We start from the raw sequence: 11166 nt of genomic DNA, 5'->3' as shown, positions 1-11166 counted from the left end.
CACGCAGATTTCGTGAGTCTGTCCTCCTCCAATTGTAGAGTGTCAACCCCTTAAGCAGAAAGAATTTAACCTTTCTCATTCCCCACTGAGTTATTTCCTCGTGGATGATTATTATTTCAACTTCCTCCCCAATTGATTATCTGGATGGAACTACCCCCCCTGAGTTATATCCTCATTGGGTTGAGTATTTGATTAGCCGTTTCTTTCTAGCTCTTACCTAGATAGATGATTTTGGTCCCCTAAGAGTATATTACCCAATAACTGGTAATATCCCTTTTGGTTTGCAAGTACTTTACTCTTACCTAATACCCGGTAACAGTGATCTACATCCTCTTGTTTTTCCCAGCGGATTTGTTTTGCGTTTCCCTAGGTAGTTTATCCTTGATATGTTCATCTTAACTGATGACATATATTCTTCCTTTTGAGTTTATCCTTGATATTTTCATCCTAGCCGGTGAAGAATATTCTCTTTGTGGTTTTCTACCCAGTAACAAGGTAGTTGTAATCCCTATTTCATCCCTCAGAGGGTTAATCCTTGATATACTCATCCTAACCGATGACAGATTTCCTCTTTTTTGCGATCTTTTGCCCAGTAACCGAAAGTTGTAAATCCTACTTCCCCCTGCGGAGTTTATCCTTGATATGTTCATCTTAACCGGTGACGGATATTCTCTCTTTTGGTTTTCTATCCAGTAACTGATAGATATAATTCCTATTTTTCCCCTCAGAGTCTATCCTTGATATGTTCATCTTAACCGGTGACGAATATTCTCTTTCCGGTATTTTATCCAGTAACTGATAGATGTAATTCCTACTTTTTCCCGGCATACTATCCTTGATATGTTTATCTTGATTGATGACGGATATTCTCCCCTCTGAGTCTATCCTTGATATGTTCACTTTAACCAGTGACGAATATTCTCTTTCTTTGCGGTTTTCTGCCCAGTAACCTGTAGTTGTAAATCCTATTTGCTTTTTCCCCAGCTGGTTATTCTTACCCAATAACTGATAATGAGTACACCTCCTATGTTCCTCAGTGAGTCATCCTTGATATGTTTACCCTAACCGATAACGGATGTCCTCTCTATCAGATTATGTTATCTCCTTACCTAGTAACCAGTAGTGGATAATGTATTTTTGTTACTCCTGTGTTGAAACTTCATTTCTTCCCTAGTTAAGTTTGAGTGTGTATTTCCTCAGTGAAACCGCCGTCCCCTATTTGTATCGACTATTTCGGTTTTGTCCTTATTTACCCGTTTCCCCTGCAGGTTTTCCCCGTTATCCCTGGCTGAGTCTTTCCATTGATTTATTTTCATGGAATCCCTCGTGTCCCCCAGCAGTTTTAAGTCGTAGCCTGGCCTACGTACAACTCTTTATTCCCCAGAGTCTTTGTCTCCCCAATGAGTTTTCCTTATGGAATGCATTATGCTCCTGTGGACTTTCAATCTCTCCAGATTCTTTTCCTTTGTGGCAACATTTTCCCCACAGAGATTGTTTTAACATTTCATATCATATGCATCATGAGGTCTCTTAGTGACTAAAATTCATTTCTATTGTTGTTATTTAAGTCCATTCTACTGAGTCAATACTTAGATTTTAACCTTCATCTCCTCAGCTAGAACATCCTTAAATAGGGGCAGCTGTCAGACCCCAATTTCAACCCTAAGATCCCTTATGACTATCTCATCATATGCATTGACATTGGGATCACACCTTGGCATCCTCCTTACCCCTCATCCATTGGGTTTGCATTGGGAGAGATCATCAAGCGCATTTGATTGTATCATAATTCATTTTTCTTTGTCTACTAACAAAAATACCAAAAATATGTCAATGTACAGTTTTCTACTTTTGTAGGTAGTGTGTGTGCTCACCTATGCTCTATCAAGCTCATATCTAGGGTTTGAGACCCTCAATGCAAGGAGTGCAGTCAAGAATTGGTTCACATTTACTCTAAGCATCATATATGGATCCCCTTGATCTTCACATGTTACTTTGATCAAGAAATCATCAAGAGTTTGGAGTTTGTTTTCCTTGGAAACCCTAATTCATCTAGGTATCTTGTGTGACTTCTTCAACAATTTTCTTCAGCAATTGATCAAATATTTCAATGGATGCTTCATACTACATCATCTTATGCATATATGATCCTCCATGAGTCCCAAAAATCAGGAGAATGTCAAGCTAGCAAGATGGTTCATATTGGTTGACCAGAGGAAGTCAACTGGTCGAAACTGGGGTTCCCTAGACCCTATCTCCTACAATTTTCGTCATATGAAAATGATTCCAAGAGAAACGTTACTCAAAATGACCTTCCAAACAAATTTCGTGTTGAACTCTAGAGCTAGATTTTCTTGGAAAGGCATTTTTTATGGTCAAAGATTATAGGTCATTTTGTCTGAACCCTAGTTTGGAGGTCAACTTCCCAAGATCATAACTTGCTCAATTTTTATGAGATGAAAGCCATTCAAGTTGCATGATCAAATTCAAGATGTCTAATTAAACTTTGGTACTTGGAGGGAGTGGAATTTCAACTTGCAAATGCATGTGCCAAGAGGAAACATTATAGGTCATTTTGGGCCAATATCACTGAACATGTGATTTTCCTCAACTTCTAAAATGCATAACTACTTCATGCGAAATAAAAATGTGGTCGAATTTGTGACCAAATGGAATAGGTTTGAAATAGCTACATATTTCATGAGTAAACGTTTCACATTTGAAGCCCATAGAAAGAGTCATTCAAGGTGGAAGAAATGAACATTTGACTTGGGACTTAGAAAATTTTCAAATAAGTTTGATTTTCCAAAATTCCACCTCAAAATTCATCATGATATAATCTTTAAACGAAAAAGTGTTCAACATGAAAGTTGTTCCCCTTGGTCTCACCTTTCTAAAAAGTCCATGATCATCTCATTTGGCCGAAGTATGAAGGACTTACAGATGGGTGTAAGTTAAAGGACCATTTCGATAATTTCAACTTCCATTTTTCATACACATTTTCATGGCCTTCCAACATGGTTTCAGCATGATTAACATTCAATTATGGATCAGATCACATCATCTTATGGGCCTAGCACACGCCCATGCAACCATGCAAAGGAGAATTTCAAAATTTTCCAAATTTGGAAGTGTCAAAATATAAATCTAATGGCCTATAAATAAGAACCTCAATGCTCATAATTAAGGACCTAATGCCCAAGCTTTGAACCTACAACTTCAAACCCTCACCATTAAAGGATAAACTTGAAGATTTTCTTTGAAAATCGAGTTTCAATTCTCCATCTGTTTTGAGAGTGAAACTCCCAGAGTCCATCCCTTTCCTTGATCTATTTCACTTCCAACAAGCATCTAAAGCAAGGCCAAGCATGATTAAAAGCAAGATCGTGTCAATCTGAAGCTCCATTGAAGATGATTTTTCAGAATTTTCATCCCTTCGATTCTCTCTTATTTCTTCACCATTCTTGTTGAGTTTTGGTTGTCTGAAGTCCTATCAATGTAAGAAAGAAGATTAAGTTGCTTTGAGGTTAAATCGAAGCAACTCAGTTCATGATCCTCAAAATTCAAATCCCTGTATCTTTTTATATACTTGGAATTGGACAAAATTGAGGCCAGATTCGTGCTCCTGAGCATTTTTCCTTCAAATGAGTGTATTCACTTTTCATTTTCCATAAGGTTTTAGTTGGACCAGTCCGGTGGTCCTCACTGGAGAAGATGACCAGAGCTAGGGCTTTGGTGGTGCGCTAGATCAATCCAGGCCATCTGATCCATTTGAATTGTTTTAATCTCATACGTTGCTTCTGATTACAATGTGTGTTCACGCATTGGCTTCGGAACATGATAGAGCGCTCGTTTTGACCATTTGATCTGCCACCTCAATTAATGAGGGAGATCAGATCGCTCTACTTTTTTTGAATTTCTAATTATTTCATTTAATCCCTTATTTTTAATTAATTCATATCAATTTCATATTTAATCCAAAAAATATGGGACTTTCACCAAGCAATTTCAAATATTTTCCTCTTTCGTTTTTTGAATTAAAATTATTTTTTGGATTAATTTTTATATTTTTTATGATTTAATTGTTTTTGTGCATATTTTTAATTGTTTAAAAATACTTCTGAGTTTTCAAAAGTTATGAAATATTTTGTCCAAGGTCCTTTGACCTTGTTTGACCTATGATAAATCTCTTGGCCATGTATTTGATGTTTTGAAGAGGTTTTAGGTTTTTGATCAAACATAATTTATTTTAAATGCATTTTAATTTGATTAATTGTTTAGAATTTATGTTGAGCCATTTTTATTGACTTGTGAAGTTGGACTATGTGTTTGGGCCTTGGTCAAGGTTGATTTGAATTTTTTTGGATTAAAGTCATTGGATTTAGGGGATTGACGAAATGTACATTTCATCTCCCAAAATGAATGAATGATTTTAATTTGATAAGATTCCTTCCATGACCAATTTTTGTTTATCTCATCTCCCCTCCCTCTTCATCTTCAATCCCATTCTATCCCATCCCTTTCATTGACCAATGAAGTCTCAATATCCTAAGGCTAATTGGTTCATCAATAACTTCATGTTAGATGAACCAATACAAGTATGGATGAGATTAGGTCCATCCTTTGATCATTTTATTTTTGTGTGTGGTATGTTTTAGGAGTATGGTTTATTATACCATATCTCTAACATGTATTAACACCAAAATTTCTATTTCCCAACCTTAGATAGTTATGACTTCTATATAAGTCCAATTACGATTGCTTAACATAGCGTTAAATTGTGACCCAAAGGCATAACATTCTAGTAAGTGAGATTGTAAGTCTCCCCATTTTCACGGTATTGTATGGAAACTTGGCTTTTTTCCTTTCTTTGGAAGATGTCTTGGTTCAAGGACCCATGCTTGTGAATAGAGGGTTGAGTGTTCTCCAAAGAATGACTTAATCAATGGAAAAGCAAAACACCACTAACATCTAATCAACTAACATTTGAATAACTTTTATTAATCTTGCTTTTTATATTCAAGTCATTTACTTTATGCAATTTAAATTCAAGTCATTTACCATTTCATTTTCTATTTACATATCATTTAACTTGTTTATGTTTATGCCATTTTCACTTTGCTCACTCGAGCCATATATTGTGGTTGTATATATTTGTTTGTGTTTGGGGTCTTAAGACCTTAAAATACTTAATAAACAATAAAAACTAGAAAAAATGCTCGTGTGGACTGTTGGATTTGATATGAGCCTTGGACTTAGAATTAGGCAACATTCTCTATGCAAAAGGACTTGACCAATGCCACCTTTTCTGAGACCCAGTTATTGTGATTTGAGCCTCCATCTGATGCAATATTGGGATCCACATGAATTCATCTCCTATATGGTCTTGATGAAAATGTTACTTTAAACCTGTGTCTGATGCCTTATTCTGATCCCATCAAGGAGTAGTTCATCTGATACATGGGAAGATTAAGAAGAAGACTATGAAGTTGCTTGCTTGGATGTGGCTACCTTTATTTTATGCCTTTCTCTTCATCTTGCTAATTGCTTATTGATATTGCTTGATTTAAAGTCCAAATGAAAAATGGATTTCTATATGACATTCTTGTCTATTGGATTGCATCCCATTGGTCAGATCTTATCAACTCTTAACTTTGAAATTTTTGCTTAGGATTAGTCTCTTCATCTCCTCCCATTTCTTAAATTTCAAATATCTCCCCCTTTTCAAAATCTTCTTTGCTTGTTATTTCTAAACTTAGATTTTATTGCAAAATTAGAAACTTTGGCCTTATGCCATTGCATGTTTACACTCTTTTCTTAATTAAACTTATAAATGAACTTAACCATATTGACTTAAAATTTCAAAAGACAAAAAGAACTAACACTAATTCAAACTCTTTTAGGCCCTTCGTGCCTCTTTTTAAATTTAAATTTTGTTAAAAGCAATTCACTCACTTTGAAATTGATACCACGAACTACGAGGTTTCGATCCCTCATTTTTATGTTGGTACGTAGGCACAAGTCCGAAGGTCTTGTCAAACATAAAATATAATCAATGAATTCTTTTCTCATCCCTACACTCTATTTATTGCAAATATATTTTATACCAAAACACATACACACATAAAACAAAAGGGCTCTTTAGAAGTACTTAGGACACTTTGGGTGCTAACACCTTCCCTCTGTGTAACCAACCCCCTTACCTGTAATCTCTGGCATTTTGTTAGTTTTTATTTTAAAACTACTTATCTTTGGGTTTTGTTCGTACTTTTCCCTTTTCCTTTGGAAACAATAAAAGCGCGGTGGCGACTCTGCTTTTATTGATGTTATGTTGATCCATAGCTTAATGGACATGAATTTACCGCTACACAAATCAAACAGGTGAACTTCATGCCAATCCTTATATGTCAGAACCATCTTTTGAATAGTCTTCTTGGTGTTCTTGTTCGCAGCTTCAACAGCCCCATTCAAATTAGGTTTGTAAGGAGAAGAATTATGATGTGAATTCTTGAATTCATTGCAAAGAGCTTCCACCATATTGTTATTCAAGTTTGATCCATTATCAGTAATGATCTTACTCGACACTGTAACGATAAATTCATGACCATTAACCTATGGATAAACTTAACGTCAATAAAACAAGAGTCGTCATCGCGCTTTTATTGTTACCAAAGGAAAAGGGAAAAGTACGAACAAAACCCAAAGATAAGAAGTTTTCAAATCAAAACTAATAAAATGCCAGAGATTACAGGTAAGGAGGTTGGTTACACAGAGGGAAGGTGTTAGCACCCAAAGTGTCCTAGGTACTCCTAGGGAGCCCTTTTTTATGTGTGCATGTGTTTTCGTATAAAATGATATTTGCAATAAATAGAGTGTGGGGATGAGAAAAGAATTTATTAATTACATTTTTTTTGTTTGACAAGACCTTCGGACTTGTGCCTACGTACCAACATAAAAATGAGGGATCAAAACCTCGTAGTTCGTGGTATCAATTTCAGAATGAGTGAATTGCTTTTAACAAAAGTTTAATTTTAAAAGAGGCACAAAGGGCACAAAAGTTTGAATGAGGGTTAGTTCTTTTTGTCTTTTGAAAGTTTAAGTCAATATAGTTAAGTTGATTTACAAGTTTGATTTAAGAAAAGATTTTTTTTTAAAATACAATGGCATAAGGCCAAAGTTTCTAATTTACAATAAAGATTCTAAGTTTAGAAATCACAAGCAAATAAGATTTTGAAAGGGGGGAGAGATAAAATTTAATAAATAGGAGGAGATGAAGAGATTAATCCTAAGCAAAAATTTAAAAGTTAAGAGTTGAAAAGATCTGGCCAATGGGATGCAATCCAATAGACAAGAATGTCATATAGAAACCCATTTTTCCCTTTGGACTTTAGGATCAAGCAAAATCAATACACAAATAGCAAGATGAAGAGCAAGGCATCAAATAAAACAGACACATCCAAGCTAGCAACTCCATAATCTTCCCCATGTATCAGATGACATACTCCTTAAATGACTCAGAATAAGGCATTAGGCACAGGTTCAAAGTAACATTTGCATCAAGACCATTTAGTAGATGACCTGAAGTGGATCCCAATATTTGCATCAGATGAAAGCTCACATCCCAATGACTTGGTTTCAGAAATGTTGGCATTTGCCAAGTTCTTATGCATAGGCAATGTTGCCTAATTCTAAGTCCAAGTCTTAGATCAAATTCAACAGTACACATAAATATTTTTTAGGGTTTTTGTTGTTTATTATGTACTTTCAGGTCCTAAGACCACAAACACAAACAAAATACAAAACAAGTATATACAATCACAATATAATCATAATATATGGCTCAAGTGAGCAAAATAAAAATGGCACTAAAATAAACAAGTTAAATGATATGTATAATGACATTTGTTAAATGGCTTAAATTTAAATTGCATAATGTAAATGACTTGAAATTAAAAGTTAGTCAAATTGTTAATGGATTAGAAGTTTGTGAAGTTTTGTTTTTCAATTGTTTAAGTCATTCTTTGGAGAACACTCAAACCTCTATTCACAAGCATGGATCCTTGAACCAAGACATCTCCCAAAGGAAGGAAAAAAGGCCAAGTTTCCATATAAGACCATGAAAGGGGGGAGACTTACAATCTCACTTACTAGAATGATACGCCTTTTGTGTCAAAATTTAGCGCTATGTTAAGTAATCGTAATTGGACTTATGTAGAAGTCACAACTATTTGAGGTCGGGCAATAAATTTTTTGGTGTTAATGCATGTTAGAGATATGGTATAATGAACCATACTCCTAAAACATACCACACACAAAAAGAAAATGATCAAAGGGTGGACCTAATCTCATCCATACTCGTATTGGTTTATGAACCAATTAGCCTTAGGAAATTGAGATGTCATTGGCCAAAGAGAGGAATGGGATAGAAAGGTATTGAAGTTGAAGAGGGAGGGGAGATGAGACAAACATAAATTGGTCATCGGAGGAGTTTTATCAAACTAAAATCATTCATTCATTTTAGGAGATGAAATATACATTTCATCAATCCTCTAAATCCAATGATTTAAATCCAACAAAAATCAAATCAACCTTGACCAAGGCCCTAACACAATAGTCAAACCTCACAAGTCAATAAAAATGGCCCAAGACAATTTATTCACAATTAAACAAATTAAAAATCAATTAAAAATGCATTAAATTAAATTATGTTTTATCAAAAACCTAAAACCTCTTTAAAACAACAAATAAATGGCCAGGAGATTTATCATAGGTCAAACAAGGTCAAAGGACCTTGGAGAAAAACATTCATAAGTTTGAAAAGTCAGAAGTATTTTTAAACAATTAAAAATATGCACAAAAACAATTAAATCATGAAAAATACCAATATTGATCCAAAAAAATAATTTTAATTCAGAAAATGAAAGAGGAAAATATATGAAAACATTTGGTGAAAGTCCCATATTTTTTGGATCAATAATAAAATTAATATGAATTAATGAAAATAAAGCAATTAACATAAAAATTCAAAAATACGTGGACCATCTGATCTCCCTCATTAATTGAGGTGGCAGATCTGATGGTCCAAATCGCGCGTTCTACATGATCCTGAGTCAAATGAGCAACACACGTGGTAATCACAACCAACGCCCCAGATTAAAACATTTTGAATAGATCTTGTGGTTGAGAAGCTTGCAAACACATCGCCGGAGCCAGAGCCCCGACCTTCTTCTCCAGTGGACCTCACTGGACTGGTCCACCTTCAACCATCACCAAAATGAAAAAGCAAGACATGGATTTAAAGAAAAAATGCTCAGGCGCTCGAATTTGGCCTCAATTTTGTCTAACTCCAAGTATATAAGAAGATACAGGGAGTTGAATTTTGAGGATCAAGAACTGAGATGCTTCGATTTGACCACAAAGCAACTCAATCTTTTTGCCTACATTGGTAGGACGTTAGACAACCAAAAATCAACAAGAGTAATGGAGAAATAAGAGAGAATCTAAGAGTGGAAGTTTCTGAAAAATCACCTTCGAGTTGATCCAATTTAACTTGATCTTGATCTGGATTTGATGGCTTTCTCCTCCTCTTGCTTGCAGAAACCAAATGAACTGAAAATGGAAGTAAATTTTTGGAGTTTGAACTTCCAAACAGATGGTGAAGTTCAAGCTCGATTTCATAAGAAATCTCAGAAAATTATATGGCAATGAGGGTTTGCAGACGTCTAGCAAAGCTAGGGCAAGGTGTTGATGATGAATCTGAAGCCTTAAGCTTTTTGCAATAGGCAATGTGTTTGATATTTACACCACTTGAAAATTGGACAAAAATAGTAATTCACTTGCTTGGGTACATGGGAAATCATTTAGGCCTCAAGAGTGATGCAATCTAACTCCAAATCATGTACAAAGCCTGCTGAAACCATCATGTGCAAGCATGCAAATGGAAATTATCATGTGAAGTTCAAACTTGCCAAAACGCTTCCCATAATGAGGCCAAGCACAAGTCCTTCAATTTTGCTCCAAATGAGATAATCTTGGATGTTTTAGAAAGGCGAGATCAAGGGGAACAACTTTCATGTTGAACACGTATTTGTTTGAAGCTTGGACATGATGAATTTTCAGGTGGAAGTTTGGGATATCAAACATATTTGAAAATTTTCTAAGTCCCAGGTCAAATATCCGCTTCTTCCACCTTGAATAACTTTTTCTATGGACTTCAATAGAGAAACGTTCCTTCAATAAAGTTGTAGCTCTTTCAAACCTATTCAATTTTGTCACCAATTTGACCTCATTTGGATTTGTCATGAAGGCGTTATGCATTTTAGAAGTTGAGGAAAATCACTTGTTCAATGGTAGTGGCCCAAAATGACCTATAATGATTCCTCTTGGCACATGCATTTTTGAGTTGAATTTGCACTTCCTCTAAACATCAAAGTTTAAGTAGACATCTTGAATTTGATTATGCAATTTGAATGGATTTAATCTAATAAAAATTGAGCAAGTTATGGTCTTGGGAATTTGACCTCCAAATTAGGGTTTAGACAAAATGACCTATAATCTTTCACCATAAAAAATGACTTTCCAAGCAAAACTAGCTCTATACCTTAACATTAAAGTTGTTTGTAATGGAGTTTAAATTAAAAATTCTCTTGGAATCATTTTCATATGACAAAAAGTGTAGGATAGAGGGTCTAGGGAACCCCAGTTTTGACCAATTGACTTTCTCTAGTCAACCACCATGAACCAACTTGCTAGCTTAACATTCTCTTGATTTTTAGGACTCATGGAGGATCATATATTCATAATATGTTATACTATGAAGTATTCCTTGAAATATTTGACTAATTGTTGAAGAAACTTATTGAAGAAGCCACATAAGATACCTATATGAATTAGGGTTTCCAAGGCAAACCAACTCCAAACTCTTAATGACTTCTTGATCAAAATAACATGTGAAGATCATGGGGATCAATATATGATTCTTAAAGCCAATATTAACCAATTCTTAATTGAGCTCCTAGCATTGAGGGCCTCAAACCCTAAATATGAGCTTGATAGAGCATAGGTGAGCATGTGCACTACCTACAAAAGAGTTAAACTATACAATGACATATTTTTGGTATTTTGGTTAGTAAACAAATAAAAATGAAGTATGATACAACCAAATGT

The sequence above is a fragment of the Lathyrus oleraceus genome, chromosome 5 (genome assembly GCF_024323335.1).
Source record: "Lathyrus oleraceus cultivar Zhongwan6 chromosome 5, CAAS_Psat_ZW6_1.0, whole genome shotgun sequence".
Taxonomy (NCBI): domain Eukaryota; kingdom Viridiplantae; phylum Streptophyta; class Magnoliopsida; order Fabales; family Fabaceae; genus Lathyrus; species Lathyrus oleraceus.
Note: the sequence above shows the minus strand (reverse complement) of the source record.